The 23,576-nt window shown below is 38.4% G+C and overlaps 1 long non-coding RNA gene across 10 annotated transcripts; it reads right to left on the bottom strand.

The window, feature by feature from the left end:
- Positions 1-1,478: 1,478 nt before the first annotated feature.
- On the bottom strand, positions 1,479-22,611 carry LOC131997755 (uncharacterized). 10 transcript variants are annotated; one of them, XR_009398437.1, is made up of 14 exons: positions 22,453-22,611; positions 20,477-22,392; positions 18,501-20,416; positions 16,525-18,440; positions 14,549-16,464; positions 12,573-14,488; positions 10,597-12,512; positions 8,621-10,536; positions 6,645-8,560; positions 6,322-6,584; positions 4,669-4,889; positions 4,346-4,608; positions 2,693-2,913; positions 1,479-2,632 (listed from the first exon to the last, which is right to left on the bottom strand). It is a non-coding gene; the product is annotated as an uncharacterized LOC131997755 (long non-coding RNA). The 10 variants fall into 10 exon arrangements; XR_009398483.1 differs by having other exon boundaries at positions 2,693-4,608; positions 6,645-6,865; positions 8,298-8,560; XR_009398679.1 differs by having other exon boundaries at positions 2,693-4,608; positions 8,621-8,841; positions 10,274-10,536.
- Between the last annotated feature and the right edge of the window lie 965 nt (positions 22,612-23,576).

The following is a 23,576-nucleotide window of genomic DNA, read 5'->3' as shown; positions in this document are numbered from 1 at the left end:
ATAAATAAGTAACATACAATCAAATGTCTTTGATAAATGGTTTTATTCGCATACGGTTTTGTCGCTTAAATTTCATTTATATACATCGCAGCAATAGCTCAACTATGCGAAGTCCGAAATGGGCATCTCTATCAGTTGGTCTGTCGAACGAAACTGATTGATAGAGATGGTCATTGCGGCTTTGTGGCGCATTAGTCTGTTGACTCGGCGTGTTAGTGGTTGTTGTGTTGTGGCGGTCTCCGTTCTATCGAAATTGAGGTTGCCCAGCGACCCCCGTTCTATCGAAGTGGTGGGGTTTGCCATTAACATGCATGGCCAAGAGTTTGCGATGCGTCGTCCGTCCGATTGTCCGTTGTTTCCCCACCTGTTCTATCGTCACATATTTCCACCGCCAATGCCCAGGCAGAATTCAAATAGCATTCAAGAAAGAATTATATAAATAGGCAGAGAGTTGGGAAAGTGGAAGTTTGTAGGCGAGAGTTGATAATAGGTAGAAATAGGGAAAAAAAGAACAGCGGTAGAAATTACATAGCATAGAAATTGCATAGAAGCAGACAAGATTAGAATTCAGCGGCAGAGAAAAAATAGCAGTAGGACTTAATTAAAAGATCATAGACTTACAAGAAACAATGTTAGTAGGACTAACAGAGTAGGCTTAATAAAAAAATAAAATAGGGAAAAAAGAACAGCGGTAGAAATTACATAGCTTAGAAATTACATAGAAGCAGACAAGATTAGAATTCAGCGGCAGAGAAAAAATAGCAGTAGAACTTAATTAAAATATCATAGACTTACAAGAAACAATTACAAGTAGTACTAACAAAGTAGGCTTAATAAAATGGACAGGCAAAAGTGTACATAAGAGAGATAGGATTAAAAGAGGCAGGAGGTAGGAAAAAGGAAGACGGGTGCGAAGGTATTGGAATGAAATACGAGTAGATGGCAGTGTAACCACGAGAGGTCCCCTTCTGGGTGTCTCCATGTGTGATAAGGAGACACCCACCCACTACACGGACCTCTTGTGGTTCTCACTGCCATCTACTCCTGCTCCCGCCCCTCTTTCTTATAAAGTTGTGAAAAATTCTTAATCGTAAAGCAAAAGAAAATAAAAACAAAAACACTGTGAGTAATTGGCATTATCCGGATTTGCTTTAGACTTCAGTTTGACCAAATACTATATCCGAATGAAAAATACAATTTATACCTGTGAAAAGTGGACTAATTGACAGCTTCCCGTAAATTGTTCTAGGTCTGTTGGCCAATTGTTGTTGAAGGGTTTAAGTTGACCAGCAGCGTATTCCTGAACTCGCTGCTCGTAACTTTTATCAAACGATGACTTTTGATGAAAGGTAGACGGCTGATAAGTATTTATCTGCCACGTTTAATAAGACTTTGCATTTATACAAGAGCCTGCATAAAAATAAAAGACATCGAGATTGAGTGGCGGCGTATTTGAGCTCAGGGGCCGTATTGCCGCATACGTGATCGAGTGCGCTTTCGTATCGAAATGTATTTCAACTTGTATTTAATGGAAGTTATGCCTCTTGTTTATACATTTTTTTGTCAAAGTTTTGATAAATAATGAACGACTTAAATACTCGCGTTCCTAAATTTCGAAAATCCCCGTTCAACAAAAAGATACATAATGACAATAGAGAGATTTCGAACGATTTTACTCGTTCACTTATACTGTAATTCGGCCCCAGCTTTCATTGAACGGTGTCTTTTGGTGGACGGTAGTAAGATGATCGCCATACTTAGCAATAATAGGTTTAGCTGTATGCTACAAATAAATGAAAGTTATTGCCACGTTCAAGAGGACTTTATTTGCATTCAAACAAGAGCCTGCATATAAATGAAGGAAATCGAGATTGGGTGGCAGCATATTCGAGCTCAGCTTTCATTGAACGGTGACTTTTGGTGAGCGGTATTAGGCTGATCACTGGCTGCAGCAGTTTTTGTTGTCTTTTAGCAGTCTGCTTAGATTATTATTAATTTTAGCTGATTCCGGACGAAATCGTTTTACAAAAGTGGAGAATTGCGACCCAAGTTTACTCGTTCACGCATGCGGTAATTCGGCCCCTGCATTTGTCCTTGGTACAGGCCCTGGATTTGTTTTGTGGTCAATCGGCAAGAACGTTGTGAATTAAGGACTAATTCCATATGCTAGCGACCATTTTAGAGTCTACGAACATCCCACTACTGGAATTCTTGGACAAACATATGTTTTGTTTCTCTAATTACTTTATTAAGAATTGGACGATATGAAGTAAAGGTAAGAAATCTTTAGTGACTTATACGAGTATGGCATAAAAAACAATGCGCTATTCTGGAAGAGGCTGTAATGCCTTCACAGCTACCAAACTTACATGCACAAACGGACGGCAGGGATTTTTGTAAACTTGACTCTGTCTGCTAGCCTATTGTTGTTGAGGGGCTTTAGGTGAACAGAGGGGCAATCCTGAACTCGCTTTAATTGAACGGTAGGCGGCTCGTCACTTTTTATTTGGCAGCAGCAGTTTTGAATACCCTTTAGCAGTCTGCGTAGATATTTATCCATTTCGACTGGTGTCGGACGACATAGTTTTGCCAAACTGGAGTATTGCTGCTCATAATTTGCTCCTTTTTAGCGCTGAAAGAGCAACAGGAGAGTTTTAGCAAATAGATAAAAAAGTAAAAACAATATAATTACCTCGTTTGACGAAGCAATGTCAATCTTGGATATTTTGATGTCGGGGATAGATGACATTATCCAGCATTTGTCCTTGGTACTGCGCTTGTGTTTGTTTTGTGTTTACTCAGCAAAAAACTTGTGAATTAATGACGAGTTGCACATTTTACCGACATTTTAGAGTCTACGAACACTCCATAACTGGTGTACTTGGACAAACAAGTGTTTTGATTCTCTGATCACTATTATTAGAAATGTATATGGTGAATTAAAGGTAAAAAAAATTTAGTTCATTATAAGAGTATAGCAATAAAAACAATTCCCTATTCTGTAAGTGGCTGGAAATCCTAGTGAGAAAAGTAGTTAGGTATGTTTATTGCTGAATTTCTGAAAACAAATTAAACGAATCTTCTTTTGTTTAGTAGGCGATGTTGATCTTATTGAATATTCTAGGAACGATTGTAGTCCAGTTCGTAGTTTTCATTTTGTTAGCTGGCTTGCACAGACGGACGGCAGGATTTGTTGAATTGACAGCTTCCCGTAAATTGTTCTAGGTCTGTTGGCCAATTGTTGTTGAAGGGTTTAAGTTGACCAGCAGCGTATTCCTGAACTCGCTGCTCGTAACTTTTATCAAACGATGACTTTTGATGAAAGGTAGACGGCTGATAAGTATTTATCTGCCACGTTTAATAAGACTTTGCATTTATACAAGAGCCTGCATAAAAATAAAAGACATCGAGATTGAGTGGCGGCGTATTTGAGCTCAGGGGCCGTATTGCCGCATACGTGATCGAGTGCGCTTTCGTATCGAAATGTATTTCAACTTGTATTTAATGGAAGTTATGCCTCTTGTTTATACATTTTTTTGTCAAAGTTTTGATAAATAATGAACGACTTAAATACTCGCGTTCCTAAATTTCGAAAATCCCCGTTCAACAAAAAGATACATAATGACAATAGAGAGATTTCGAACGATTTTACTCGTTCACTTATACTGTAATTCGGCCCCAGCTTTCATTGAACGGTGTCTTTTGGTGGACGGTAGTAAGATGATCGCCATACTTAGCAATAATAGGTTTAGCTGTATGCTACAAATAAATGAAAGTTATTGCCACGTTCAAGAGGACTTTATTTGCATTCAAACAAGAGCCTGCATATAAATGAAGGAAATCGAGATTGGGTGGCAGCATATTCGAGCTCAGCTTTCATTGAACGGTGACTTTTGGTGAGCGGTATTAGGCTGATCACTGGCTGCAGCAGTTTTTGTTGTCTTTTAGCAGTCTGCTTAGATTATTATTAATTTTAGCTGATTCCGGACGAAATCGTTTTACAAAAGTGGAGAATTGCGACCCAAGTTTACTCGTTCACGCATGCGGTAATTCGGCCCCTGCATTTGTCCTTGGTACAGGCCCTGGATTTGTTTTGTGGTCAATCGGCAAGAACGTTGTGAATTAAGGACTAATTCCATATGCTAGCGACCATTTTAGAGTCTACGAACATCCCACTACTGGAATTCTTGGACAAACATATGTTTTGTTTCTCTAATTACTTTATTAAGAATTGGACGATATGAAGTAAAGGTAAGAAATCTTTAGTGACTTATACGAGTATGGCATAAAAAACAATGCGCTATTCTGGAAGAGGCTGTAATGCCTTCACAGCTACCAAACTTACATGCACAAACGGACGGCAGGGATTTTTGTAAACTTGACTCTGTCTGCTAGCCTATTGTTGTTGAGGGGCTTTAGGTGAACAGAGGGGCAATCCTGAACTCGCTTTAATTGAACGGTAGGCGGCTCGTCACTTTTTATTTGGCAGCAGCAGTTTTGAATACCCTTTAGCAGTCTGCGTAGATATTTATCCATTTCGACTGGTGTCGGACGACATAGTTTTGCCAAACTGGAGTATTGCTGCTCATAATTTGCTCCTTTTTAGCGCTGAAAGAGCAACAGGAGAGTTTTAGCAAATAGATAAAAAAGTAAAAACAATATAATTACCTCGTTTGACGAAGCAATGTCAATCTTGGATATTTTGATGTCGGGGATAGATGACATTATCCAGCATTTGTCCTTGGTACTGCGCTTGTGTTTGTTTTGTGTTTACTCAGCAAAAAACTTGTGAATTAATGACGAGTTGCACATTTTACCGACATTTTAGAGTCTACGAACACTCCATAACTGGTGTACTTGGACAAACAAGTGTTTTGATTCTCTGATCACTATTATTAGAAATGTATATGGTGAATTAAAGGTAAAAAAAATTTAGTTCATTATAAGAGTATAGCAATAAAAACAATTCCCTATTCTGTAAGTGGCTGGAAATACTAGTGAGAAAAGTAGTTAGGTATGTTTATTGCTGAATTTCTGAAAACAAATTAAACGAATCTTCTTTTGTTTAGTAGGCGATGTTGATCTTATTGAATATTCTAGGAACGATTGTAGTCCAGTTCGTAGTTTTCATTTTGTTAGCTGGCTTGCACAGACGGACGGCAGGATTTGTTGAATTGACAGCTTCCCGTAAATTGTTCTAGGTCTGTTGGCCAATTGTTGTTGAAGGGTTTAAGTTGACCAGCAGCGTATTCCTGAACTCGCTGCTCGTAACTTTTATCAAACGATGACTTTTGATGAAAGGTAGACGGCTGATAAGTATTTATCTGCCACGTTTAATAAGACTTTGCATTTATACAAGAGCCTGCATAAAAATAAAAGACATCGAGATTGAGTGGCGGCGTATTTGAGCTCAGGGGCCGTATTGCCGCATACGTGATCGAGTGCGCTTTCGTATCGAAATGTATTTCAACTTGTATTTAATGGAAGTTATGCCTCTTGTTTATACATTTTTTTGTCAAAGTTTTGATAAATAATGAACGACTTAAATACTCGCGTTCCTAAATTTCGAAAATCCCCGTTCAACAAAAAGATACATAATGACAATAGAGAGATTTCGAACGATTTTACTCGTTCACTTATACTGTAATTCGGCCCCAGCTTTCATTGAACGGTGTCTTTTGGTGGACGGTAGTAAGATGATCGCCATACTTAGCAATAATAGGTTTAGCTGTATGCTACAAATAAATGAAAGTTATTGCCACGTTCAAGAGGACTTTATTTGCATTCAAACAAGAGCCTGCATATAAATGAAGGAAATCGAGATTGGGTGGCAGCATATTCGAGCTCAGCTTTCATTGAACGGTGACTTTTGGTGAGCGGTATTAGGCTGATCACTGGCTGCAGCAGTTTTTGTTGTCTTTTAGCAGTCTGCTTAGATTATTATTAATTTTAGCTGATTCCGGACGAAATCGTTTTACAAAAGTGGAGAATTGCGACCCAAGTTTACTCGTTCACGCATGCGGTAATTCGGCCCCTGCATTTGTCCTTGGTACAGGCCCTGGATTTGTTTTGTGGTCAATCGGCAAGAACGTTGTGAATTAAGGACTAATTCCATATGCTAGCGACCATTTTAGAGTCTACGAACATCCCACTACTGGAATTCTTGGACAAACATATGTTTTGTTTCTCTAATTACTTTATTAAGAATTGGACGATATGAAGTAAAGGTAAGAAATCTTTAGTGACTTATACGAGTATGGCATAAAAAACAATGCGCTATTCTGGAAGAGGCTGTAATGCCTTCACAGCTACCAAACTTACATGCACAAACGGACGGCAGGGATTTTTGTAAACTTGACTCTGTCTGCTAGCCTATTGTTGTTGAGGGGCTTTAGGTGAACAGAGGGGCAATCCTGAACTCGCTTTAATTGAACGGTAGGCGGCTCGTCACTTTTTATTTGGCAGCAGCAGTTTTGAATACCCTTTAGCAGTCTGCGTAGATATTTATCCATTTCGACTGGTGTCGGACGACATAGTTTTGCCAAACTGGAGTATTGCTGCTCATAATTTGCTCCTTTTTAGCGCTGAAAGAGCAACAGGAGAGTTTTAGCAAATAGATAAAAAAGTAAAAACAATATAATTACCTCGTTTGACGAAGCAATGTCAATCTTGGATATTTTGATGTCGGGGATAGATGACATTATCCAGCATTTGTCCTTGGTACTGCGCTTGTGTTTGTTTTGTGTTTACTCAGCAAAAAACTTGTGAATTAATGACGAGTTGCACATTTTACCGACATTTTAGAGTCTACGAACACTCCATAACTGGTGTACTTGGACAAACAAGTGTTTTGATTCTCTGATCACTATTATTAGAAATGTATATGGTGAATTAAAGGTAAAAAAAATTTAGTTCATTATAAGAGTATAGCAATAAAAACAATTCCCTATTCTGTAAGTGGCTGGAAATCCTAGTGAGAAAAGTAGTTAGGTATGTTTATTGCTGAATTTCTGAAAACAAATTAAACGAATCTTCTTTTGTTTAGTAGGCGATGTTGATCTTATTGAATATTCTAGGAACGATTGTAGTCCAGTTCGTAGTTTTCATTTTGTTAGCTGGCTTGCACAGACGGACGGCAGGATTTGTTGAATTGACAGCTTCCCGTAAATTGTTCTAGGTCTGTTGGCCAATTGTTGTTGAAGGGTTTAAGTTGACCAGCAGCGTATTCCTGAACTCGCTGCTCGTAACTTTTATCAAACGATGACTTTTGATGAAAGGTAGACGGCTGATAAGTATTTATCTGCCACGTTTAATAAGACTTTGCATTTATACAAGAGCCTGCATAAAAATAAAAGACATCGAGATTGAGTGGCGGCGTATTTGAGCTCAGGGGCCGTATTGCCGCATACGTGATCGAGTGCGCTTTCGTATCGAAATGTATTTCAACTTGTATTTAATGGAAGTTATGCCTCTTGTTTATACATTTTTTTGTCAAAGTTTTGATAAATAATGAACGACTTAAATACTCGCGTTCCTAAATTTCGAAAATCCCCGTTCAACAAAAAGATACATAATGACAATAGAGAGATTTCGAACGATTTTACTCGTTCACTTATACTGTAATTCGGCCCCAGCTTTCATTGAACGGTGTCTTTTGGTGGACGGTAGTAAGATGATCGCCATACTTAGCAATAATAGGTTTAGCTGTATGCTACAAATAAATGAAAGTTATTGCCACGTTCAAGAGGACTTTATTTGCATTCAAACAAGAGCCTGCATATAAATGAAGGAAATCGAGATTGGGTGGCAGCATATTCGAGCTCAGCTTTCATTGAACGGTGACTTTTGGTGAGCGGTATTAGGCTGATCACTGGCTGCAGCAGTTTTTGTTGTCTTTTAGCAGTCTGCTTAGATTATTATTAATTTTAGCTGATTCCGGACGAAATCGTTTTACAAAAGTGGAGAATTGCGACCCAAGTTTACTCGTTCACGCATGCGGTAATTCGGCCCCTGCATTTGTCCTTGGTACAGGCCCTGGATTTGTTTTGTGGTCAATCGGCAAGAACGTTGTGAATTAAGGACTAATTCCATATGCTAGCGACCATTTTAGAGTCTACGAACATCCCACTACTGGAATTCTTGGACAAACATATGTTTTGTTTCTCTAATTACTTTATTAAGAATTGGACGATATGAAGTAAAGGTAAGAAATCTTTAGTGACTTATACGAGTATGGCATAAAAAACAATGCGCTATTCTGGAAGAGGCTGTAATGCCTTCACAGCTACCAAACTTACATGCACAAACGGACGGCAGGGATTTTTGTAAACTTGACTCTGTCTGCTAGCCTATTGTTGTTGAGGGGCTTTAGGTGAACAGAGGGGCAATCCTGAACTCGCTTTAATTGAACGGTAGGCGGCTCGTCACTTTTTATTTGGCAGCAGCAGTTTTGAATACCCTTTAGCAGTCTGCGTAGATATTTATCCATTTCGACTGGTGTCGGACGACATAGTTTTGCCAAACTGGAGTATTGCTGCTCATAATTTGCTCCTTTTTAGCGCTGAAAGAGCAACAGGAGAGTTTTAGCAAATAGATAAAAAAGTAAAAACAATATAATTACCTCGTTTGACGAAGCAATGTCAATCTTGGATATTTTGATGTCGGGGATAGATGACATTATCCAGCATTTGTCCTTGGTACTGCGCTTGTGTTTGTTTTGTGTTTACTCAGCAAAAAACTTGTGAATTAATGACGAGTTGCACATTTTACCGACATTTTAGAGTCTACGAACACTCCATAACTGGTGTACTTGGACAAACAAGTGTTTTGATTCTCTGATCACTATTATTAGAAATGTATATGGTGAATTAAAGGTAAAAAAAATTTAGTTCATTATAAGAGTATAGCAATAAAAACAATTCCCTATTCTGTAAGTGGCTGGAAATCCTAGTGAGAAAAGTAGTTAGGTATGTTTATTGCTGAATTTCTGAAAACAAATTAAACGAATCTTCTTTTGTTTAGTAGGCGATGTTGATCTTATTGAATATTCTAGGAACGATTGTAGTCCAGTTCGTAGTTTTCATTTTGTTAGCTGGCTTGCACAGACGGACGGCAGGATTTGTTGAATTGACAGCTTCCCGTAAATTGTTCTAGGTCTGTTGGCCAATTGTTGTTGAAGGGTTTAAGTTGACCAGCAGCGTATTCCTGAACTCGCTGCTCGTAACTTTTATCAAACGATGACTTTTGATGAAAGGTAGACGGCTGATAAGTATTTATCTGCCACGTTTAATAAGACTTTGCATTTATACAAGAGCCTGCATAAAAATAAAAGACATCGAGATTGAGTGGCGGCGTATTTGAGCTCAGGGGCCGTATTGCCGCATACGTGATCGAGTGCGCTTTCGTATCGAAATGTATTTCAACTTGTATTTAATGGAAGTTATGCCTCTTGTTTATACATTTTTTTGTCAAAGTTTTGATAAATAATGAACGACTTAAATACTCGCGTTCCTAAATTTCGAAAATCCCCGTTCAACAAAAAGATACATAATGACAATAGAGAGATTTCGAACGATTTTACTCGTTCACTTATACTGTAATTCGGCCCCAGCTTTCATTGAACGGTGTCTTTTGGTGGACGGTAGTAAGATGATCGCCATACTTAGCAATAATAGGTTTAGCTGTATGCTACAAATAAATGAAAGTTATTGCCACGTTCAAGAGGACTTTATTTGCATTCAAACAAGAGCCTGCATATAAATGAAGGAAATCGAGATTGGGTGGCAGCATATTCGAGCTCAGCTTTCATTGAACGGTGACTTTTGGTGAGCGGTATTAGGCTGATCACTGGCTGCAGCAGTTTTTGTTGTCTTTTAGCAGTCTGCTTAGATTATTATTAATTTTAGCTGATTCCGGACGAAATCGTTTTACAAAAGTGGAGAATTGCGACCCAAGTTTACTCGTTCACGCATGCGGTAATTCGGCCCCTGCATTTGTCCTTGGTACAGGCCCTGGATTTGTTTTGTGGTCAATCGGCAAGAACGTTGTGAATTAAGGACTAATTCCATATGCTAGCGACCATTTTAGAGTCTACGAACATCCCACTACTGGAATTCTTGGACAAACATATGTTTTGTTTCTCTAATTACTTTATTAAGAATTGGACGATATGAAGTAAAGGTAAGAAATCTTTAGTGACTTATACGAGTATGGCATAAAAAACAATGCGCTATTCTGGAAGAGGCTGTAATGCCTTCACAGCTACCAAACTTACATGCACAAACGGACGGCAGGGATTTTTGTAAACTTGACTCTGTCTGCTAGCCTATTGTTGTTGAGGGGCTTTAGGTGAACAGAGGGGCAATCCTGAACTCGCTTTAATTGAACGGTAGGCGGCTCGTCACTTTTTATTTGGCAGCAGCAGTTTTGAATACCCTTTAGCAGTCTGCGTAGATATTTATCCATTTCGACTGGTGTCGGACGACATAGTTTTGCCAAACTGGAGTATTGCTGCTCATAATTTGCTCCTTTTTAGCGCTGAAAGAGCAACAGGAGAGTTTTAGCAAATAGATAAAAAAGTAAAAACAATATAATTACCTCGTTTGACGAAGCAATGTCAATCTTGGATATTTTGATGTCGGGGATAGATGACATTATCCAGCATTTGTCCTTGGTACTGCGCTTGTGTTTGTTTTGTGTTTACTCAGCAAAAAACTTGTGAATTAATGACGAGTTGCACATTTTACCGACATTTTAGAGTCTACGAACACTCCATAACTGGTGTACTTGGACAAACAAGTGTTTTGATTCTCTGATCACTATTATTAGAAATGTATATGGTGAATTAAAGGTAAAAAAAATTTAGTTCATTATAAGAGTATAGCAATAAAAACAATTCCCTATTCTGTAAGTGGCTGGAAATCCTAGTGAGAAAAGTAGTTAGGTATGTTTATTGCTGAATTTCTGAAAACAAATTAAACGAATCTTCTTTTGTTTAGTAGGCGATGTTGATCTTATTGAATATTCTAGGAACGATTGTAGTCCAGTTCGTAGTTTTCATTTTGTTAGCTGGCTTGCACAGACGGACGGCAGGATTTGTTGAATTGACAGCTTCCCGTAAATTGTTCTAGGTCTGTTGGCCAATTGTTGTTGAAGGGTTTAAGTTGACCAGCAGCGTATTCCTGAACTCGCTGCTCGTAACTTTTATCAAACGATGACTTTTGATGAAAGGTAGACGGCTGATAAGTATTTATCTGCCACGTTTAATAAGACTTTGCATTTATACAAGAGCCTGCATAAAAATAAAAGACATCGAGATTGAGTGGCGGCGTATTTGAGCTCAGGGGCCGTATTGCCGCATACGTGATCGAGTGCGCTTTCGTATCGAAATGTATTTCAACTTGTATTTAATGGAAGTTATGCCTCTTGTTTATACATTTTTTTGTCAAAGTTTTGATAAATAATGAACGACTTAAATACTCGCGTTCCTAAATTTCGAAAATCCCCGTTCAACAAAAAGATACATAATGACAATAGAGAGATTTCGAACGATTTTACTCGTTCACTTATACTGTAATTCGGCCCCAGCTTTCATTGAACGGTGTCTTTTGGTGGACGGTAGTAAGATGATCGCCATACTTAGCAATAATAGGTTTAGCTGTATGCTACAAATAAATGAAAGTTATTGCCACGTTCAAGAGGACTTTATTTGCATTCAAACAAGAGCCTGCATATAAATGAAGGAAATCGAGATTGGGTGGCAGCATATTCGAGCTCAGCTTTCATTGAACGGTGACTTTTGGTGAGCGGTATTAGGCTGATCACTGGCTGCAGCAGTTTTTGTTGTCTTTTAGCAGTCTGCTTAGATTATTATTAATTTTAGCTGATTCCGGACGAAATCGTTTTACAAAAGTGGAGAATTGCGACCCAAGTTTACTCGTTCACGCATGCGGTAATTCGGCCCCTGCATTTGTCCTTGGTACAGGCCCTGGATTTGTTTTGTGGTCAATCGGCAAGAACGTTGTGAATTAAGGACTAATTCCATATGCTAGCGACCATTTTAGAGTCTACGAACATCCCACTACTGGAATTCTTGGACAAACATATGTTTTGTTTCTCTAATTACTTTATTAAGAATTGGACGATATGAAGTAAAGGTAAGAAATCTTTAGTGACTTATACGAGTATGGCATAAAAAACAATGCGCTATTCTGGAAGAGGCTGTAATGCCTTCACAGCTACCAAACTTACATGCACAAACGGACGGCAGGGATTTTTGTAAACTTGACTCTGTCTGCTAGCCTATTGTTGTTGAGGGGCTTTAGGTGAACAGAGGGGCAATCCTGAACTCGCTTTAATTGAACGGTAGGCGGCTCGTCACTTTTTATTTGGCAGCAGCAGTTTTGAATACCCTTTAGCAGTCTGCGTAGATATTTATCCATTTCGACTGGTGTCGGACGACATAGTTTTGCCAAACTGGAGTATTGCTGCTCATAATTTGCTCCTTTTTAGCGCTGAAAGAGCAACAGGAGAGTTTTAGCAAATAGATAAAAAAGTAAAAACAATATAATTACCTCGTTTGACGAAGCAATGTCAATCTTGGATATTTTGATGTCGGGGATAGATGACATTATCCAGCATTTGTCCTTGGTACTGCGCTTGTGTTTGTTTTGTGTTTACTCAGCAAAAAACTTGTGAATTAATGACGAGTTGCACATTTTACCGACATTTTAGAGTCTACGAACACTCCATAACTGGTGTACTTGGACAAACAAGTGTTTTGATTCTCTGATCACTATTATTAGAAATGTATATGGTGAATTAAAGGTAAAAAAAATTTAGTTCATTATAAGAGTATAGCAATAAAAACAATTCCCTATTCTGTAAGTGGCTGGAAATCCTAGTGAGAAAAGTAGTTAGGTATGTTTATTGCTGAATTTCTGAAAACAAATTAAACGAATCTTCTTTTGTTTAGTAGGCGATGTTGATCTTATTGAATATTCTAGGAACGATTGTAGTCCAGTTCGTAGTTTTCATTTTGTTAGCTGGCTTGCACAGACGGACGGCAGGATTTGTTGAATTGACAGCTTCCCGTAAATTGTTCTAGGTCTGTTGGCCAATTGTTGTTGAAGGGTTTAAGTTGACCAGCAGCGTATTCCTGAACTCGCTGCTCGTAACTTTTATCAAACGATGACTTTTGATGAAAGGTAGACGGCTGATAAGTATTTATCTGCCACGTTTAATAAGACTTTGCATTTATACAAGAGCCTGCATAAAAATAAAAGACATCGAGATTGAGTGGCGGCGTATTTGAGCTCAGGGGCCGTATTGCCGCATACGTGATCGAGTGCGCTTTCGTATCGAAATGTATTTCAACTTGTATTTAATGGAAGTTATGCCTCTTGTTTATACATTTTTTTGTCAAAGTTTTGATAAATAATGAACGACTTAAATACTCGCGTTCCTAAATTTCGAAAATCCCCGTTCAACAAAAAGATACATAATGACAATAGAGAGATTTCGAACGATTTTACTCGTTCACTTATACTGTAATTCGGCCCCAGCTTTCATTGAACGGTGTCTTTTGGTGGACGGTAGTAAGATGATCGCCATACTTAGCAATAATAGGTTTAGCTGTATGCTACAAATAAATGAAAGTTATTGCCACGTTCAAGAGGACTTTATTTGCATTCAAACAAGAGCCTGCATATAAATGAAGGAAATCGAGATTGGGTGGCAGCATATTCGAGCTCAGCTTTCATTGAACGGTGACTTTTGGTGAGCGGTATTAGGCTGATCACTGGCTGCAGCAGTTTTTGTTGTCTTTTAGCAGTCTGCTTAGATTATTATTAATTTTAGCTGATTCCGGACGAAATCGTTTTACAAAAGTGGAGAATTGCGACCCAAGTTTACTCGTTCACGCATGCGGTAATTCGGCCCCTGCATTTGTCCTTGGTACAGGCCCTGGATTTGTTTTGTGGTCAATCGGCAAGAACGTTGTGAATTAAGGACTAATTCCATATGCTAGCGACCATTTTAGAGTCTACGAACATCCCACTACTGGAATTCTTGGACAAACATATGTTTTGTTTCTCTAATTACTTTATTAAGAATTGGACGATATGAAGTAAAGGTAAGAAATCTTTAGTGACTTATACGAGTATGGCATAAAAAACAATGCGCTATTCTGGAAGAGGCTGTAATGCCTTCACAGCTACCAAACTTACATGCACAAACGGACGGCAGGGATTTTTGTAAACTTGACTCTGTCTGCTAGCCTATTGTTGTTGAGGGGCTTTAGGTGAACAGAGGGGCAATCCTGAACTCGCTTTAATTGAACGGTAGGCGGCTCGTCACTTTTTATTTGGCAGCAGCAGTTTTGAATACCCTTTAGCAGTCTGCGTAGATATTTATCCATTTCGACTGGTGTCGGACGACATAGTTTTGCCAAACTGGAGTATTGCTGCTCATAATTTGCTCCTTTTTAGCGCTGAAAGAGCAACAGGAGAGTTTTAGCAAATAGATAAAAAAGTAAAAACAATATAATTACCTCGTTTGACGAAGCAATGTCAATCTTGGATATTTTGATGTCGGGGATAGATGACATTATCCAGCATTTGTCCTTGGTACTGCGCTTGTGTTTGTTTTGTGTTTACTCAGCAAAAAACTTGTGAATTAATGACGAGTTGCACATTTTACCGACATTTTAGAGTCTACGAACACTCCATAACTGGTGTACTTGGACAAACAAGTGTTTTGATTCTCTGATCACTATTATTAGAAATGTATATGGTGAATTAAAGGTAAAAAAAATTTAGTTCATTATAAGAGTATAGCAATAAAAACAATTCCCTATTCTGTAAGTGGCTGGAAATCCTAGTGAGAAAAGTAGTTAGGTATGTTTATTGCTGAATTTCTGAAAACAAATTAAACGAATCTTCTTTTGTTTAGTAGGCGATGTTGATCTTATTGAATATTCTAGGAACGATTGTAGTCCAGTTCGTAGTTTTCATTTTGTTAGCTGGCTTGCACAGACGGACGGCAGGATTTGTTGAATTGACAGCTTCCCGTAAATTGTTCTAGGTCTGTTGGCCAATTGTTGTTGAAGGGTTTAAGTTGACCAGCAGCGTATTCCTGAACTCGCTGCTCGTAACTTTTATCAAACGATGACTTTTGATGAAAGGTAGACGGCTGATAAGTATTTATCTGCCACGTTTAATAAGACTTTGCATTTATACAAGAGCCTGCATAAAAATAAAAGACATCGAGATTGAGTGGCGGCGTATTTGAGCTCAGGGGCCGTATTGCCGCATACGTGATCGAGTGCGCTTTCGTATCGAAATGTATTTCAACTTGTATTTAATGGAAGTTATGCCTCTTGTTTATACATTTTTTTGTCAAAGTTTTGATAAATAATGAACGACTTAAATACTCGCGTTCCTAAATTTCGAAAATCCCCGTTCAACAAAAAGATACATAATGACAATAGAGAGATTTCGAACGATTTTACTCGTTCACTTATACTGTAATTCGGCCCCAGCTTTCATTGAACGGTGTCTTTTGGTGGACGGTAGTAAGATGATCGCCATACTTAGCAATAATAGGTTTAGCTGTATGCTACAAATAAATGAAAGTTATTGCCACGTTCAAGAGGACTTTATTTGCATTCAAACAAGAGCCTGCATATAAATGAAGGAAATCGAGATTGGGTGGCAGCATATTCGAGCTCAGCTTTCATTGAACGGTGACTTTTGGTGAGCGGTATTAGGCTGATCACTGGCTGCAGCAGTTTTTGTTGTCTTTTAGCAGTCTGCTTAGATTATTATTAATTTTAGCTGATTCCGGACGAAATCGTTTTACAAAAGTGGAGAATTGCGACCCAAGTTTACTCGTTCACGCATGCGGTAATTCGGCCCCTGCATTTGTCCTTGGTACAGGCCCTGGATTTGTTTTGTGGTCAATCGGCAAGAACGTTGTGAATTAAGGACTAATTCCATATGCTAGCGACCATTTTAGAGTCTACGAACATCCCACTACTGGAATTCTTGGACAAACATATGTTTTGTTTCTCTAATTACTTTATTAAGAATTGGACGATATGAAGTAAAGGTAAGAAATCTTTAGTGACTTATACGAGTATGGCATAAAAAACAATGCGCTATTCTGGAAGAGGCTGTAATGCCTTCACAGCTACCAAACTTACATGCACAAACGGACGGCAGGGATTTTTGTAAACTTGACTCTGTCTGCTAGCCTATTGTTGTTGAGGGGCTTTAGGTGAACAGAGGGGCAATCCTGAACTCGCTTTAATTGAACGGTAGGCGGCTCGTCACTTTTTATTTGGCAGCAGCAGTTTTGAATACCCTTTAGCAGTCTGCGTAGATATTTATCCATTTCGACTGGTGTCGGACGACATAGTTTTGCCAAACTGGAGTATTGCTGCTCATAATTTGCTCCTTTTTAGCGCTGAAAGAGCAACAGGAGAGTTTTAGCAAATAGATAAAAAAGTAAAAACAATATAATTACCTCGTTTGACGAAGCAATGTCAATCTTGGATATTTTGATGTCGGGGATAGATGACATTATCCAGCATTTGTCCTTGGTACTGCGCTTGTGTTTGTTTTGTGTTTACTCAGCAAAAAACTTGTGAATTAATGACGAGTTGCACATTTTACCGACATTTTAGAGTCTACGAACACTCCATAACTGGTGTACTTGGACAAACAAGTGTTTTGATTCTCTGATCACTATTATTAGAAATGTATATGGTGAATTAAAGGTAAAAAAAATTTAGTTCATTATAAGAGTATAGCAATAAAAACAATTCCCTATTCTGTAAGTGGCTGGAAATCCTAGTGAGAAAAGTAGTTAGGTATGTTTATTGCTGAATTTCTGAAAACAAATTAAACGAATCTTCTTTTGTTTAGTAGGCGATGTTGATCTTATTGAATATTCTAGGAACGATTGTAGTCCAGTTCGTAGTTTTCATTTTGTTAGCTGGCTTGCACAGACGGACGGCAGGATTTGTTGAATTGACAGCTTCCCGTAAATTGTTCTAGGTCTGTTGGCCAATTGTTGTTGAAGGGTTTAAGTTGACCAGCAGCGTATTCCTGAACTCGCTGCTCGTAACTTTTATCAAACGATGACTTTTGATGAAAGGTAGACGGCTGATAAGTATTTATCTGCCACGTTTAATAAGACTTTGCATTTATACAAGAGCCTGCATAAAAATAAAAGACATCGAGATTGAGTGGCGGCGTATTTGAGCTCAGGGGCCGTATTGCCGCATACGTGATCGAGTGCGCTTTCGTATCGAAATGTATTTCAACTTGTATTTAATGGAAGTTATGCCTCTTGTTTATACATTTTTTTGTCAAAGTTTTGATAAATAATGAACGACTTAAATACTCGCGTTCCTAAATTTCGAAAATCCCCGTTCAACAAAAAGATACATAATGACAATAGAGAGATTTCGAACGATTTTACTCGTTCACTTATACTGTAATTCGGCCCCAGCTTTCATTGAACGGTGTCTTTTGGTGGACGGTAGTAAGATGATCGCCATACTTAGCAATAATAGGTTTAGCTGTATGCTACAAATAAATGAAAGTTATTGCCACGTTCAAGAGGACTTTATTTGCATTCAAACAAGAGCCTGCATATAAATGAAGGAAATCGAGATTGGGTGGCAGCATATTCGAGCTCAGCTTTCATTGAACGGTGACTTTTGGTGAGCGGTATTAGGCTGATCACTGGCTGCAGCAGTTTTTGTTGTCTTTTAGCAGTCTGCTTAGATTATTATTAATTTTAGCTGATTCCGGACGAAATCGTTTTACAAAAGTGGAGAATTGCGACCCAAGTTTACTCGTTCACGCATGCGGTAATTCGGCCCCTGCATTTGTCCTTGGTACAGGCCCTGGATTTGTTTTGTGGTCAATCGGCAAGAACGTTGTGAATTAAGGACTAATTCCATATGCTAGCGACCATTTTAGAGTCTACGAACATCCCACTACTGGAATTCTTGGACAAACATATGTTTTGTTTCTCTAATTACTTTATTAAGAATTGGACGATATGAAGTAAAGGTAAGAAATCTTTAGTGACTTATACGAGTATGGCATAAAAAACAATGCGCTATTCTGGAAGAGGCTGTAATGCCTTCACAGCTACCAAACTTACATGCACAAACGGACGGCAGGGATTTTTGTAAACTTGACTCTGTCTGCTAGCCTATTGTTGTTGAGGGGCTTTAGGTGAACAGAGGGGCAATCCTGAACTCGCTTTAATTGAACGGTAGGCGGCTCGTCACTTTTTATTTGGCAGCAGCAGTTTTGAATACCCTTTAGCAGTCTGCGTAGATATTTATCCATTTCGACTGGTGTCGGACGACATAGTTTTGCCAAACTGGAGTATTGCTGCTCATAATTTGCTCCTTTTTAGCGCTGAAAGAGCAACAGGAGAGTTTTAGCAAATAGATAAAAAAGTAAAAACAATATAATTACCTCGTTTGACGAAGCAATGTCAATCTTGGATATTTTGATGTCGGGGATAGATGACATTATCCAGCATTTGTCCTTGGTACTGCGCTTGTGTTTGTTTTGTGTTTACTCAGCAAAAAACTTGTGAATTAATGACGAGTTGCACATTTTACCGACATTTTAGAGTCTACGAACACTCCATAACTGGTGTACTTGGACAAACAAGTGTTTTGATTCTCTGATCACTATTATTAGAAATGTATATGGTGAATTAAAGGTAAAAAAAATTTAGTTCATTATAAGAGTATAGCAATAAAAACAATTCCCTATTCTGTAAGTGGCTGGAAATCCTAGTGAGAAAAGTAGTTAGGTATGTTTATTGCTGAATTTCTGAAAACAAATTAAACGAATCTTCTTTTGTTTAGTAGGCGATGTTGATCTTATTGAATATTCTAGGAACGATTGTAGTCCAGTTCGTAGTTTTCATTTTGTTAGCTGGCTTGCACAGACGGACGGCAGGATTTGTTGAATTGACAGCTTCCCGTAAATTGTTCTAGGTCTGTTGGCCAATTGTTGTTGAAGGGTTTAAGTTGACCAGCAGCGTATTCCTGAACTCGCTGCTCGTAACTTTTATCAAACGATGACTTTTGATGAAAGGTAGACGGCTGATAAGTATTTATCTGCCACGTTTAATAAGACTTTGCATTTATACAAGAGCCTGCATAAAAATAAAAGACATCGAGATTGAGTGGCGGCGTATTTGAGCTCAGGGGCCGTATTGCCGCATACGTGATCGAGTGCGCTTTCGTATCGAAATGTATTTCAACTTGTATTTAATGGAAGTTATGCCTCTTGTTTATACATTTTTTTGTCAAAGTTTTGATAAATAATGAACGACTTAAATACTCGCGTTCCTAAATTTCGAAAATCCCCGTTCAACAAAAAGATACATAATGACAATAGAGAGATTTCGAACGATTTTACTCGTTCACTTATACTGTAATTCGGCCCCAGCTTTCATTGAACGGTGTCTTTTGGTGGACGGTAGTAAGATGATCGCCATACTTAGCAATAATAGGTTTAGCTGTATGCTACAAATAAATGAAAGTTATTGCCACGTTCAAGAGGACTTTATTTGCATTCAAACAAGAGCCTGCATATAAATGAAGGAAATCGAGATTGGGTGGCAGCATATTCGAGCTCAGCTTTCATTGAACGGTGACTTTTGGTGAGCGGTATTAGGCTGATCACTGGCTGCAGCAGTTTTTGTTGTCTTTTAGCAGTCTGCTTAGATTATTATTAATTTTAGCTGATTCCGGACGAAATCGTTTTACAAAAGTGGAGAATTGCGACCCAAGTTTACTCGTTCACGCATGCGGTAATTCGGCCCCTGCATTTGTCCTTGGTACAGGCCCTGGATTTGTTTTGTGGTCAATCGGCAAGAACGTTGTGAATTAAGGACTAATTCCATATGCTAGCGACCATTTTAGAGTCTACGAACATCCCACTACTGGAATTCTTGGACAAACATATGTTTTGTTTCTCTAATTACTTTATTAAGAATTGGACGATATGAAGTAAAGGTAAGAAATCTTTAGTGACTTATACGAGTATGGCATAAAAAACAATGCGCTATTCTGGAAGAGGCTGTAATGCCTTCACAGCTACCAAACTTACATGCACAAACGGACGGCAGGGATTTTTGTAAACTTGACTCTGTCTGCTAGCCTATTGTTGTTGAGGGGCTTTAGGTGAACAGAGGGGCAATCCTGAACTCGCTTTAATTGAACGGTAGGCGGCTCGTCACTTTTTATTTGGCAGCAGCAGTTTTGAATACCCTTTAGCAGTCTGCGTAGATATTTATCCATTTCGACTGGTGTCGGACGACATAGTTTTGCCAAACTGGAGTATTGCTGCTCATAATTTGCTCCTTTTTAGCGCTGAAAGAGCAACAGGAGAGTTTTAGCAAATAGATAAAAAAGTAAAAACAATATAATTACCTCGTTTGACGAAGCAATGTCAATCTTGGATATTTTGATGTCGGGGATAGATGACATTATCCAGCATTTGTCCTTGGTACTGCGCTTGTGTTTGTTTTGTGTTTACTCAGCAAAAAACTTGTGAATTAATGACGAGTTGCACATTTTACCGACATTTTAGAGTCTACGAACACTCCATAACTGGTGTACTTGGACAAACAAGTGTTTTGATTCTCTGATCACTATTATTAGAAATGTATATGGTGAATTAAAGGTAAAAAAAATTTAGTTCATTATAAGAGTATAGCAATAAAAACAATTCCCTATTCTGTAAGTGGCTGGAAATCCTAGTGAGAAAAGTAGTTAGGTATGTTTATTGCTGAATTTCTGAAAACAAATTAAACGAATCTTCTTTTGTTTAGTAGGCGATGTTGATCTTATTGAATATTCTAGGAACGATTGTAGTCCAGTTCGTAGTTTTCATTTTGTTAGCTGGCTTGCACAGACGGACGGCAGGATTTGTTGAATTGACAGCTTCCCGTAAATTGTTCTAGGTCTGTTGGCCAATTGTTGTTGAAGGGTTTAAGTTGACCAGCAGCGTATTCCTGAACTCGCTGCTCGTAACTTTTATCAAACGATGACTTTTGATGAAAGGTAGACGGCTGATAAGTATTTATCTGCCACGTTTAATAAGACTTTGCATTTATACAAGAGCCTGCATAAAAATAAAAGACATCGAGATTGAGTGGCGGCGTATTTGAGCTCAGGGGCCGTATTGCCGCATACGTGATCGAGTGCGCTTTCGTATCGAAATGTATTTCAACTTGTATTTAATGGAAGTTATGCCTCTTGTTTATACATTTTTTTGTCAAAGTTTTGATAAATAATGAACGACTTAAATACTCGCGTTCCTAAATTTCGAAAATCCCCGTTCAACAAAAAGATACATAATGACAATAGAGAGATTTCGAACGATTTTACTCGTTCACTTATACTGTAATTCGGCCCCAGCTTTCATTGAACGGTGTCTTTTGGTGGACGGTAGTAAGATGATCGCCATACTTAGCAATAATAGGTTTAGCTGTATGCTACAAATAAATGAAAGTTATTGCCACGTTCAAGAGGACTTTATTTGCATTCAAACAAGAGCCTGCATATAAATGAAGGAAATCGAGATTGGGTGGCAGCATATTCGAGCTCAGCTTTCATTGAACGGTGACTTTTGGTGAGCGGTATTAGGCTGATCACTGGCTGCAGCAGTTTTTGTTGTCTTTTAGCAGTCTGCTTAGATTATTATTAATTTTAGCTGATTCCGGACGAAATCGTTTTACAAAAGTGGAGAATTGCGACCCAAGTTTACTCGTTCACGCATGCGGTAATTCGGCCCCTGCATTTGTCCTTGGTACAGGCCCTGGATTTGTTTTGTGGTCAATCGGCAAGAACGTTGTGAATTAAGGACTAATTCCATATGCTAGCGACCATTTTAGAGTCTACGAACATCCCACTACTGGAATTCTTGGACAAACATATGTTTTGTTTCTCTAATTACTTTATTAAGAATTGGACGATATGAAGTAAAGGTAAGAAATCTTTAGTGACTTATACGAGTATGGCATAAAAAACAATGCGCTATTCTGGAAGAGGCTGTAATGCCTTCACAGCTACCAAACTTACATGCACAAACGGACGGCAGGGATTTTTGTAAACTTGACTCTGTCTGCTAGCCTATTGTTGTTGAGGGGCTTTAGGTGAACAGAGGGGCAATCCTGAACTCGCTTTAATTGAACGGTAGGCGGCTCGTCACTTTTTATTTGGCAGCAGCAGTTTTGAATACCCTTTAGCAGTCTGCGTAGATATTTATCCATTTCGACTGGTGTCGGACGACATAGTTTTGCCAAACTGGAGTATTGCTGCTCATAATTTGCTCCTTTTTAGCGCTGAAAGAGCAACAGGAGAGTTTTAGCAAATAGATAAAAAAGTAAAAACAATATAATTACCTCGTTTGACGAAGCAATGTCAATCTTGGATATTTTGATGTCGGGGATAGATGACATTATCCAGCATTTGTCCTTGGTACTGCGCTTGTGTTTGTTTTGTGTTTACTCAGCAAAAAACTTGTGAATTAATGACGAGTTGCACATTTTACCGACATTTTAGAGTCTACAAACACTCCATAACTGGTGTACTTGGACAAACAAGTGTTTTGATTCTCTGATCACTATTATTAGAAATGTATATGGTGAATTAAAGGTAAAAAAAATTTAGTTCATTATAAGAGTATAGCAATAAAAACAATTCCCTATTCTGTAAGTGGCTGGAAATCCTAGTGAGAAAAGTAGTTAGGTATGTTTATTGCTGAATTTCTGAAAACAAATTAAACGAATCTTCTTTTGTTTAGTAGGCGATGTTGATCTTATTGAATATTCTAGGAACGATTGTAGTCCAGTTCGTAGTTTTCATTTTGTTAGCTGGCTTGCACAGACGGACGGCAGGATTTGTTGAATTGACAGCTTCCCGTAAATTGTTCTAGGTCTGTTGGCCAATTGTTGTTGAAGGGTTTAAGTTGACCAGCAGCGTATTCCTGAACTCGCTGCTCGTAACTTTTATCAAACGATGACTTTTGATGAAAGGTAGACGGCTGATAAGTATTTATCTGCCACGTTTAATAAGACTTTGCATTTATACAAGAGCCTGCATAAAAATAAAAGACATCGAGATTGAGTGGCGGCGTATTTGAGCTCAGGGGCCGTATTGCCGCATACGTGATCGAGTGCGCTTTCGTATCGAAATGTATTTCAACTTGTATTTAATGGAAGTTATGCCTCTTGTTTATACATTTTTTTGTCAAAGTTTTGATAAATAATGAACGACTTAAATACTCGCGTTCCTAAATTTCGAAAATCCCCGTTCAACAAAAAGATACATAATGACAATAGAGAGATTTCGAACGATTTTACTCGTTCACTTATACTGTAATTCGGCCCCAGCTTTCATTGAACGGTGTCTTTTGGTGGACGGTAGTAAGATGATCGCCATACTTAGCAATAATAGGTTTAGCTGTATGCTACAAATAAATGAAAGTTATTGCCACGTTCAAGAGGACTTTATTTGCATTCAAACA

This window comes from Stomoxys calcitrans, chromosome 1, assembly GCF_963082655.1.
Source record: "Stomoxys calcitrans chromosome 1, idStoCalc2.1, whole genome shotgun sequence".
NCBI classification, from domain to species: domain Eukaryota; kingdom Metazoa; phylum Arthropoda; class Insecta; order Diptera; family Muscidae; genus Stomoxys; species Stomoxys calcitrans.
This window is presented reverse-complemented; position numbering and strand designations above follow the sequence as displayed.